General features: G+C 40.8%; 1 non-coding gene across 1 annotated transcript; it reads left to right on the forward strand.

Moving 5' to 3' along the window:
• The first annotated feature begins 1,151 nt into the window (after window positions 1–1,151).
• On the forward strand, window positions 1,152–1,259 carry LOC128057024 (U6 spliceosomal RNA). Its single transcript, XR_008200220.1, has one exon. It is a non-coding gene; the product is annotated as a U6 spliceosomal RNA (small nuclear RNA).
• The last annotated feature ends 11,436 nt before the right edge of the window (window positions 1,260–12,695 follow it).

Here is a 12,695-nt window from a genome sequence, read left to right on the forward strand (position 1 = left end):
AATGATCAAGTCATCAAAAGGGAAAGCGGTTACAAAGAGTATTATGTGGTTGTGCAATTGGAAGGGGAGGTATCAACCTTGCCTGAAGGGTATAGACATGGAGTCTCCTGTAATTTCGAGATTCCTAAAACTGGACTCAGTATGTCAATGTGTGATACAGGAAGGACCACACTGGACATAGGCAGCTGCAGGTTTGGCATTCCTGAAATAAATGTGTCTGTTCAATAAGCAACTCCAACTCGCCCCAGGTGACAATCATACTCTTTGCTACTAAGCCTCCTGGGAAGCCCAACATCCTGAGTTATTGGCTCAGGAATTTTAAAGTCACAGTAAAGCTCAGTGGGTTGTGTCTGTTAACCCCAGAAATATGAAATTATGAAATATGTCAAACCAATGGCATTAATCATTTTGTATTATAATCAAGATAATCACTGTTTGGCATTTAAAATCCTTATAAAATATAATTGAATTTGCATATTAAAATGTATGACAAATTGGCCTGTGATTCCAAATTAAACACTTAATTTGAAGTTGAATGATGTAAGTGACTTAGTTTATAAACAGTGGTAGAGTAGTTAAAAGACCTTGCATTAGGGAGTTGTTTAACAACGTGGGAAGGATTAGCTTATTGAGTTATAAGTTTGTTGAGTTTGGACATTCCAAGTCTTAAAGAAAACTGAATACATTAAACATATAAATATTATTTGAAGTATTTAAAGGTAATTAGTCTGTCCAAGTTTACTTAATATTATTCAAAAATCAAATTCCCTTAAGTAATCAGTCCATTTATGTGAAAGTTTCCTTGACATTGTCTCTATTTTCTATAAAATTTACTGGATATGAAATTATATAATAAAACTTATAAATTTAGGAGTTTAAGAAAAACTAGGCTTTTAAATTTATAATTGCAGTAGGTAAAGTTGTAAAAAAAATAAGACCCAAATAAATGAAAATCACCTTCTCTGCATACAAAAGCCATCCCTGGACATCAAAAATATCACATAGAAACTGAATCTAAGGATTCATGTTCTTTATCAGTGTAACCTCTTCCTGTCTACTCTCACATTCTGAAATTCCTATTGGATATAAGTTTCATCTTTGCACTCTTTCATGCCTCATTTTTTTTTCTTTATTCAGAATATAGCATAGAGATGCTTATTTAGGGCAGCACGTAGACTAAAATTGGAATGATACAGAGAGGATTAGCATGTCCCCTGCACAGGGATGACGCGCAAATTTATGAAGCATCCCATATATATATATATATATAGCATAGAGGTATAACTTCTTAAATTATCTCTTCCAATCTACAAGTTCATCTCCAGCTGTATCCATATACTATTCAAGCTACCTACTGGGAAGTATTTAATTTCTATGACTCTATTTTTAATTTCATATCAGAATCTAAGCTTGTTCACCTCGTCAGAGTCAAACTGCCTCTCTATCCTCAGAGTTCTTCCAACTCCTAGTAACCCCCACAAGTGTGCGGGTACTCTGCTACCTCTGCTGAGCTCCCCAAGTTGGCTGGAGGCCTGGGATCATGATGCTTCACCTTCTACATGCTAGGGTGTCTGCACCAAGTTGTTCCTCTGCTTCTGGACCGAGGATCTAGTTTACTGAGTGGCATCAAAGGATGAGCAACACTGTACCCATGGGTTGGCTCTCCATGGAGTGGATTTGAACAATAGGAAACGGGAAAAAAGAGGGAGCTGGGGGAGATAAGTTCTCCTTCCAAATAGAGGTAGTGTTTCTTTCCAGAAACTTTCCTGAGACATCCTGGGTGCTAGGCAAAATTCCTGCTAAATGACCAACTGTTTCTCCATGGCTTATCAAATAGTGGCCAGCACTGTAACGTACCCTATCACCTTGCCTCATGTCTTTCCTTGGCCCACTTCCCCTTTCTTCCTTGCCTTAATCTCAACAGGCTTCTTCTCCTGAATAACAGATCAATAGCCTAATCCTTGCCTTCAGCTCTGCTTTCTAAAGACCCTCAGGTAAGAGAGTCTTTAAAACTTTTGTTTGATTCTTTTTGAGAGTCTCAATTTTTGGTTATGTTTTGTTTTTAATTCTATTCTTTAATGTGATAGATTCAGCCAGAGGTTAAATAAAATATTAAAAATAACTACCTTAAGTTGTTGGGAATCTAATCCTGCTCCTCACACTACTAAAGCTCACTCATGGTGGATTATTTCCTTGTTGGTTCTGCAGTTTTGGATTGTGAGATCATCTTCAGGGCTATGTTGAAGAGAACCCTGAGAATCCACTGAGGGTTTATCCCTCCAAGAGGACTTGTATTCACTCTGTCACTGGTATTACCAGCTTGGGAATTCTCAGCCACAAGAGTGGTATAAATGCCAAACTCTGCCTTCCGTGAGGGCAGGTGTCATAAGGAATCTTTTCCCTTTATCCAGATATAAGTGAAGATAGACAGGCTTCCTTGATCTCTTTTTGCTGATAGTTTGGCTTTTAGTCCCCACTTTTGTGCTAAAGCCCTTTGACAGTTCTCAGCTTTACGTTCAAAGCTGTCATGAAATTCCCTGGTGACAGCTACACTGTGAACACAGAACTGCTGCTTCGGTGTTTAGGTCCCTCTCCATTTTGCCCCTGGGTTTTGTTTATTTTTTATAAATTCAACTATGCAGGTAGAAGACTATTTTCTGTATTTCAACATAATTTTATGGTATTTAATAATGGAAGGCTTGGGGGATTATCTAGTCTGCTATAATAGTAGTCATGTAAGATCTGGTCTTTAATAACTGAAATGGATTGAATTATTACCATTTGTCAAATACTGTTGTAAGCACAGTAAATGAATTAACTCCTTTATCCTCTCAACAACTCAGTGAGAGGTAGGAACTAGTATTATCCCTACTGTGTTAGTCCAGGTCCTCTGAGAAGCAGATACCAAGACCAGAATTAACATGCAAAGATTTTATTAAGGAAAATGCCTTTGAGAAAGGAAGTGAAGGGGAGCTGGTAAAGGCTGGGAGAGTCGCTAGACCACAGCCCAAGTTTAACCCTGAGTGAAAGGGAGAAGAAAGGTTGGTAGAATTGTCTTGGGTGGCAGAGCAGTCTTAATGAAGTTTACCAAAGCTCAGGAGGGGGTTGTCTTCAAGCTAGTGTTAGCTGATGGAATCTAGTATCTTTCAGAACGCCTTGGTATCCCTGCCATATCCCATCATTGGTGGGGAGCAGCCCATGGGAGAAGTGGCTGTATCACAAATGCCACAGTGGATTCCAAAGTGCAGCAGCGGGGACCTTCAGCCACTGTGCTCCTTGAACCAGAAGGTCTGCCAAGTACCTCCTCACGGCCACTCTATCTACTTTATGGATAAGGAAACAAACATGGGGGCTAGATAACTTGCTCAAGGATACCCCACTGGTATATGTGGAGCCAGATTTCAAACTTAAGTAGTTTAGCTCCAGGACACAATTTCATAACAACTATGCTATGCTTTAAAAAAAAGAAAAGAAAAGAAAAGAAAAAACTTTATCACATCGGATTTTTGTGCAGAAAGAATATCATTAAACAATTGTGCATATAATTTGCGTGTATTTTTTTGGAGTTAGAAAGGTCTATTTTTAATCAGATTCTACAAGAGGCTGTATAAGAGAGGGGAGAAAAAGACCTTCAAAGTTGGGAAACTTCAAGGGCAGTTGCCTATGAATTTGGCAGTAACCTTTAAAATGTGGGGCTTCCCTTGTGGCTCAGCTGGTAAAGAATCTGCCTGCAATGCGGGAGACCTGGGTTTGATCCCTTGGTTGGGAAGATCCCCTGGAGAAGGGAAAAGCTACCCACTCCAGTATTCTGGCTTGGAGAATTCCATGGACTGTATAATCCATGGGGTCCAAAGAGTTGGACACGACTAAGCGACTTTCACTTTTAAAATGTGACTGCTACTGGAAATTCAATGACTGATGCATTGTGCCTCTCTCTTCAGACTGGTTAATGACAAATTAATGTTTCTCAAGGGTATATACATGTCCCCTCCCTCTTGAACGTCCCTTCCACATCCCACCCCTCCAGGTTGTCACAGGGCACTAGGTTGAGAGGCATCTTTATTTTTCCCTCTATCCCTCTTATAAGAAAACCATCTAGCTGCCTACTCTGTCTAGTCCTCGTTCTTCATTATTAATGACCAGTCCCCCAACAACCAACAATAAGCAATATGTATATCCCTACGTCCCTTCAGCAGAATGGCCATCTAACTTCTAACTGCAAGAAGAAATTGTTGGGTGAAGCTTTTAGAAAGACTTCTTAAAAGAGGCTGACTCAGCAGGCCTGTGACTTACATCATTCTGAATTCTAGCAGGGAAGCAGCTGGAACACTGAAATTAGGATAACATGGAAGGTTTTATATATTGTGGGACTTGATAAACATGTGAGCAGAACGTACAGGAATCATGAAGAATAGAACAGGAGTGCAAGATTAGTATGCAGTGGCAAAGAATCTGCCTGCAAGTGCAGGAGACGCAAGAGATGTGGGTTCAGTTCCTGGAGCTGGAAGATCCCCTGGAGTAGGAAATGACAACCCAGCCCACTATTCTTGCCCTGAAAATTCCATGGACAGGGGAGCCTGGTGGGCTACAGTTCGTGGGGTTGCAGAGTCGGGTACCACTGAGCACAAGCACAGAAACAAGATTAGGCTCAGCCAAACGGTCATCTTTCTGTGCTGGTAAGCAGAGGGTCAGTAGAGCAGATTGCCTTGAGAACGGCGGCCTTCAGGTGGCAGCCAGCCAGATGTGACTTTGTAGAAAGGGAGTCAGTGAAGGAAAAATCCTGAGCCCATTCTCTTCTCACATTCTAATCTCCTGCAATGGATCCTGTTGGCTGAACCTATCAGAATACCAAGGGCAAGAAAGCCACTGATGTAGCCCACACAGGCCAGCCTGCTGAAACAGAGAGCAGATGGGAAAGGAGAACAGAGTTGAAATGAATCGGGACAAATAGGAGATAGCAAGCATGCACACTGCTGCCCTGTCTTCTTTTTCTTTTTCCTTTCAGTTCAGTTCAGTCGCTCAGTCGTGTCCAGCTCTTTGCAACCCCATGAATCGCAGCACGCCAGGCCTCCTTGTCCATCACCAACTCCCGGAGTTCACTCAGATTCGCATCCATCGAGTCCGTGATGCCATCCAGCCATCTCATCCTCGGTCGTCCCCTTCTCCTCCTGCCCCCAAACCCTCCCAGCATCAGAGTCTTTTCCAATGAGTCAACTCTTCACATGAGGTGGCCAAAGTACTGGAGTTTCAGCTTTAGCATCATTCCTTCCAAAGAAGGAATTGGGTTGATCTCCTTGCAGCCCAAGGGACTCTCAAGAGTCTTCTCCAACACCACAGTTCAAAAGCATCAAGTCTTCAGCTTTCTTCACAGTCCAACTCTCACATCCATACATGACCATTGGAAAAACCATAGCCTTGACTAGACGGACCTTAGTCGGCAAAGTACTGTCTCTGCTTTTGAATATGCTATCTAGGTTGCTCATAACTTTTCTTCCAAGGAGTAAGCGTCTTTTAATTTCATGGCTGCAATCACCATCTGCAGTGATTTTGGAGCCCAAAAAAATAAAATCTGACAGTTTCCACTGTTTCCCCGTCTATTTCCCATGGAGTGATGGGACCAGATGCCATGATCTTCGTTTTCTGAATGTTGAGCTTTAAGCCAACTTTTTCACTCTCCTGTTTTACTTTCATCAAGAGGCTTTTAAGTTCCTCTTCACTTTCTGCCATAAGGGTGGTGTCATCTGCATATCTGAGGTTATTGATATTTCTCCCAGCAATCTTGATTCCAGCTTGTGCTTCTTATTTTTCCTTTGGTATCTGGATATGATGGCTGGAGCAACACCAGCCACTTTTGCTACCTGAGACTACCTTCTAAAGATGGTAGAGCAGAAATATAGAAGAGGCCTGAGAATTAATGACATAACTGAACAGCGGTATCAGCCCTTAAGTGCTCACCCAGACTTCTTTTCTATGAGAAAAATGTAAATCTTTGGCTTAAGTCACTGTTTCTTAGATTGCTTGCATTTGTAACTAAGCTCAATTCTCCATGATACACATCTCCACTCTCTGAATTTATGGCTTTATTTCCTGCACCTCTGCCACCATACTATTGTCTTTTCTTCTTAGTTGACAAATGGCCTTTTGCTCCTTCCACTTCTTTAGCTTCTGCCTTCTCAATCCATTCAGACATATGGGGTCCCCCAACCGTGGTTCTCTCAGGGAGGGAACTTGGTGTCTGAGAGTCAAGGGGTTGGAGGGAGACTTTTCATGTACTCTGTTTTACAATTTGGACTTTGTATCGTGCATACACGTTACCTAAACCAATTGAAAACGTAGTTCTCTGAAAAAAAAAAAACTAATTAAAAATATTCTATCACATCACTGTTTCAACAGGATTTTCAAAAAGAGCTCTGGAGTCCAGCTTCTCCATGTAGACTTCTCCTGAAATAATACCTGGCCAACTTGAAGATCGGCACATTCACATTTTAGTACCTGAGAATTTAACAGATTCTTACAATTGCTGTTATCCAGGTGGCAGCTGCAATGCAGTTATTGTTGCCTGCCTGTGCACAAACTTTAGATGGATGTTAGCCCATGTTTAAATTGTCTCTAAACAGTCTGTTGGCCAAAATGTAGAGGATTTGCAATTGACCAGTATGCCACCGGAAATATGAGTCCTGATGGTCTGCAAACATTTTATTTGACATCTTTTAGTTAGATCAATAAAGATCCAGCAAAAGAGACACAGATGTATAGAACAGACTTTTGGACTCTGTGGGAGAGGGAGAGGGTGGGATGATTTGGGAGAATGGCATTGTAACATGTATACTATCAGGTAAGAAACGAATCGCCAGTCTATGTTCGATACAGGATACAGGATGCTTGGGGCTGGTGCACGGGGAAGATCCAGAGAGATGATATGGGGTGGGAGGTGGGAGGGGGGCTTCAGGATTGGGAACTCATGTACACCCGTGGCAGATTCATGTCAATGTATGGCAAAACCAATACAGTATTGTAAAGCAAAATAAAGTAAAAATAAAAATTAAAAAAAATTAATAAAGATCCAGCATCAAAACCTATAGGATAAGCATCAGCAGCTTGAAAGAAAATCACAGATGCAATATTAGAGCCCTCTTAAGAATAGGTGCTGATTCCCCAGAGAATGATTGAGTGTGAAAATACTCTGACATCAACTCTCACTGAAAATAATTCAGAGGACTTGAATTCTATGGGAAAAAATTAGGGACCCCTCAATCAGTGTTTACAAATTTAAGTCAGATTTATTGAGGTAAACTTTACATATTATAAAATATACCCTTTTTAGGTATGCAAATCTATGAGTTAATAAAAATGTATAATGTCGTATATCCACCACTGAAATCAAGAAATAGAATATTTTTAAAATATCCTTATTCCCCCTTTATATCCAGCCCCCCACCCATACTCCAAGCCCTCGGCAACCACTGTTTTCTATCTCTATCACTTTCTCTTTTCTGTAATGTCATGCAGCGTTTTGTTTCACTGAGCACCATGTTTTTGCATTTATCAGCAGTTCATTTCTTTTTATTGTTGAGTAGTATTCCATTATGTGATTATATCAGGGTTTGTTTATCCATTCACAATAGAAGAACATTTGGATGGTTTTTCATTTTTGGCAACTATGAACAAAGCTATAAATGTTTAGGTACAGGTTTTAATATGAATATATAGTTTTATTTCTCATGGGTAAATACTTAGGAGTAGGATTTCTGGGTCATATGGTGAGTCTATGCTTAACTTTATAACAAACAGCTGAACTGCTTTCCAAAGTGTCTGCATTATTTTATTTTCCCACCAGCAATGAACGAAAATTCTAGTTACTCTGCAGCCTCACCAGGGCTTAGTATGATCAGCTTCTTAAAAGCATACGCATTCTCTTAATTTATAGTGGTGTCTCATTTTGTCCTTAACTTGCATTTTCCTAATGATGTTGGGCATCTATCCATGACCTTATTTGCTGTTTATATACTTCCTCTGAAGAAATGTCTGTTCAGATCATTTTTTAAAATTGTTTATGTATTGGCTGTGCTGAGTCTTTGTTGCTGCAAGCAGGCTTTCTCCAGCTGCAGTGAGGGGGCAGGGCTACTCTCTAGTTGTGGTGCCGGGGCTTCTTGTTGCAGCGGCTTCTCTTGTTGCAGGGATGGGCTCTAGAGTGCAAGCTTCAGTAGTTGTTGCACGTGGGCTTAGATCACGTGGACCTTCCCAGACCAGGGATTGAACCCCTGTCTCCTGCACCAGGAGGCAGATTCTCAACCACTGGACCACCAGGGAAGTCCCTCACATCATTTTTAGTTGGATTATATTCTTATTGAGTTATAAGAGTTCTTTATATTCTGGGCATCCTTTATCAGATGTTTGGCAAATATTATCTAAGTCTGTGGTCTATCTTCATTTTCTTGACAGTATCTTCCCAAGAGCAGAATAATTAATTTTCACGAAGTCCCATTTGTCAAGTTTTTTTTTTTCTTTTATGGCTCTTGCTTTTTGGGTCCTAAGAAATCTTTGCCACACTCAAGGTAACAAAGATGTTCTCCTGGGTTTTCTGTAGAAGTTTTATGGGTTTTGTGTGCTGTGTATCTAGTCGCTCAGTCGTGTCTGACTCTGCGCCCCCACGGACTGTAGCCCACCAGGCTTCTCTGTTCATGGGGATTGTCCAGGTAAGAACACTGAAGTGGGTTGCCATGCCCTCCTCCAAGATATCTTCCCTGGCCCAGGAATCGAACCAGGGTCTCCCGCGTTGCAGGTGAATTCTTTACCAGCTGTGCTACCAGGGAAGCCCCTTTTGGGGTTTTAGGTTTTTACAATTAGATCTATAATCCATTTCAAGTTATGTTTTATATATGGTTCATGATTATAGGTTAATATCCTATTATTTATTGAAAAACTTTTTCCATGTAAATGCCTTTCAAGTTTTATTGAAAATCAATTGAACATGTGAGTCTATGTTCTGTTCCACTGATCTGTCTAAACTTTGGCCAATTTCATGCTATCTTGATGACTGTAGCTTTATAGTAAATCTTGAAATAGTGTAAGTCCCCCAAACTTATTCTTGTTTTTTAAAATTATCTTGACTATTCTTGTTCTTTGCTCTTCCTCATAAATTTTAGAATCAACTTTCCATTTCTATCACACACAAAAAAAAACCCTCTAGAACTTTGCAATTTGGGGGTTATGTTGAACTTATCAATTTGAAGAAATTGATACCTTGACAATATTGAGTCTTCCAACCCAGGAACACAGTCTTTTATGTCTCTGAGCAATGTTTATAGTTTTAAGCATAACCTTGCACATATTTGATTTATCTCTAAATATTTCATGGGCTTTTTTTAGCGCTATTACAAATGGAATTGTTTTAATTTACAATAATTCATCAGTAGCACATGAAAATATATTTGATTTTTATATATTCACCTTCTATCCTCCGACCAAGATAAATACACTACCAACTTTTATTTTAGATTTTTTAAGATTTTCTATATAAACAATCATGTTGTCTGCAACCAGAGATAGTTTCATTTCCTCCTTTTCAATTTTTATGCCTTTTCTTTTTTTTTTTAATTGTACTAGCTAGATATTCCAGTGTAATGTTGAATAGGAATGGTTATTTTTTTCCTATGTATATATAAGGTTGAGATATGATAAATCTGTCTCAATAAGTATTAAAGAGCTCTTTCAATAAATATACAGTGAAGTGAAGTGAAGTCACTCAGTCGTAGCCAACTCTTTGTGACCCCATGGACTGCAGCCCACCAGGCTCCTCCGTCCATGGGATTTTCCAGGCAAGAGCACTGGAGTGGGTTGCCGTTTCCTTCTCCAGGGAATCTTCCCGACCCAGGGATCGAACCCGGGTCTCCCACATTGTAGGCAGACGCTTTTACCGTCTGAGCCACCAGGGAAGTCAATCAAAATAAAAGAGCATTTTTGTCTTGGCTTAATTGGCAGCTTCCCTCCACACCCATCCCACCCACCCACCCCCAAACACACACATACACAGTGGCACCAAAATAACATGAAAATACACCCATCGACTGTTAGGAACAATGAAATACTGCAATAGTGGGAGTAGTCACATTGCATATTTCTAGACTGTGATGTGAATACTTCCTTGAAGCTGCACAATGTGGAGACCCTGGTATCAGGTTACAAGTGCCTACGCTTCATAGTTGATACTGTCACTATTGATGTCATTTCATTTAACTGCACACAGGGTGTTCAACTTAACTGTGAGTGAAGTCTGCCACTTGGGATTCCCTAAATCTAGCAAAGGTTACTGAGCCAGAGGCATCTACTCAATGCTAACCATGATACATTTGATCAGGTAACTTTCAAAAACAGAAGGACCTGAGATTTTACCTTACTGGCAAGCTGACAAGTTACCCTGGTATCATTTGATGGTTGCTTCCGGGAGACACTGAATGCCTAGGTAGAAATGAGGGACTTGATTACTCAGAGCAGAGCAAGCAACATGAGTTTCAAGTCTGCACAGGTTCCCCTTGCCCACCAAGTGCCATGGGGCAATGCAGGGCATTCAGTGGATGCTGACCACATAATAGTTTTCCTTTACCCCTGAGGAGCCCCAAGCATAGGGAACTTCAGTCTTTAAACGGGCTGCAAGCAAATGTGTCTAACTTTTGCCCCAGAGGGCATTATCTTTTTTATCCTGGACATCAAACTAATGTGCCTTCAGATCTGCAGGACTCCACGAAAGAGCCCAGAGTGCTCTCAGGCTCTCTGCTCAGAGGACGATGCCCATAGAGAATTGTTTCCCAACTGGAACAGAGACTCAGTTGTCAACTGGGAATGTAATTTTGAGTAGAGAGTAATGTCTGTCCCTCATTTGGTCCCCAGCTGTCATAGTCTTCCTATACATCCAACAAACCTGTTTCTTTTTTGTCTGGACTGACAGATTTCCCTACCTCCTGTACAGTTTGGCCATGAATTAGTTGGCCAAGGAAACATAAATAGAAGTGATGTTGCCATCTTGAGGCATGACTCTACAAAATTCTCTGTGCTCCCATTTTCCCACCCTTTTCTAATTCTTTCCCACCCTTATCTAGCTCTGGTTGAATGCAGAAAAGGGCATCTTCCTAAAAGATGGTGGAGTCCTATGATGTAAGACAATTGGGTCCTTGAATGACTGCATGGAGTTTTCCCTGATATGCATCTAACTGTGAAGCAGATGAAAAATAAACCAAAGAATTTTTAGTGGCTTGACCATAAATGTTAATTCTGGTGGCTAGCAATGGGTACTCTAATTAATACATCAGCTTTACCTACATGTCATCCCCATATTAAATCTCTCTCCTCATTTCTCTCCCTGTCCATCAGGCCTAAATGGGCATCAGTATCTGTTTTCTTTTAATAACCCTCTACGGGTTTCCCAGGCAGCACTATTGGTAAAGAACCTGCCTGCCAATGCAGGAGACCTAAGAGATGAGGGTTCAATCCCTGGGTCAGGAAGTTCACTTGGAGGAAGACATGGCAACCCACTCCAGTATTCTTGCCTGGAGAATCCAATGGACAGAGGAGCCTGGCAGGCTACAGGCCATAGGGTCACAAAGAGTCGGACATGCCTGAAGTGACTTAGCACGCATGCAGATGTTACAGCATGAGAAGCTTTCGACTATATTTGCAATGAATGTAGTGTAATTTGTGTAGTTTTTGGAAGCAAACGATGCCACTATCTGGTAGTGCAGGGTTGTACCGGGCAAAGGTGAGGGCAAGAGGCAGGGGACTTGGCATCTAAAGGGCTGAGTAGAGCCCTGCTCTTTCACCTGGCAGAACAGGTCACTGTCTGGAGGTACCACAACTTATTTATTTATTCACCTACTGAAGGGCATCTTGGTTGCTTTCAAGGGTTGACGATTATAAATAAGGCCACTAGAAACATCTGTATGCAGGTTTTTGTGTGAACACAACTTTTGAACTCATTTGATAGATGCCAAGGAGCACAGTTACTGGATTGTATAGCAAGACCATGTTTAGTTTTATATGGAACCACCAAACTGTCTTCCAAAGTGGCTGTACCTTTTTGCATCCCCACCAGCAATGAATGAGCATTCCTGTTGCTCCACATCCTCAATAGCATTTGGCGTTGTCATCGTTTTGGACTTTGGCCATTCTAGTAAGTGTGTGGAGAAATCTCATTATTGTTTTAATTTTCATTTCCCTGATGAATTACAATGTAGAGCATCTTTTCATATGCTTCTTGCCACCTCTGTATCTTCTTTGATGAGGTGTCCGTTAAGCTCTTCAGCCCATCTTTTAAGCTGGGTTGTATGTGTTCTTACTGTTAAGTTTTAAGAGTTTTTGTATATTCTGGACAACCATCCTTCAGCAGATGTGTCTTTGGAAATGTTTCCTCCCAGGCTATGGCTGATCTTCTCATTCTCCTGACATTGTTTTTCACAGAGCAGAAATAATCTAATTTTAATGAAGCCTATTTTTCCCATGGATCATGTCTTTGGTGTTGTATCTAAGAATTCATCACCATACCCAGGGCCATCTAGGTTTTCTCCTACATTATCATCTGGAGTTTTATAGTTCTGCATTTTATAATTATTCTGTGACTGTCTGTTTTTGTAAATGAAGTCATATTGGGGCGCAGCCACACTTACTGTTTAGCATATTATCTGTGGCCGCTTCCCTGCTATAGC

The sequence above is a fragment of the Budorcas taxicolor genome, chromosome 11 (genome assembly GCF_023091745.1).
Source record: "Budorcas taxicolor isolate Tak-1 chromosome 11, Takin1.1, whole genome shotgun sequence".
NCBI lineage: Eukaryota > Metazoa > Chordata > Mammalia > Artiodactyla > Bovidae > Budorcas > Budorcas taxicolor.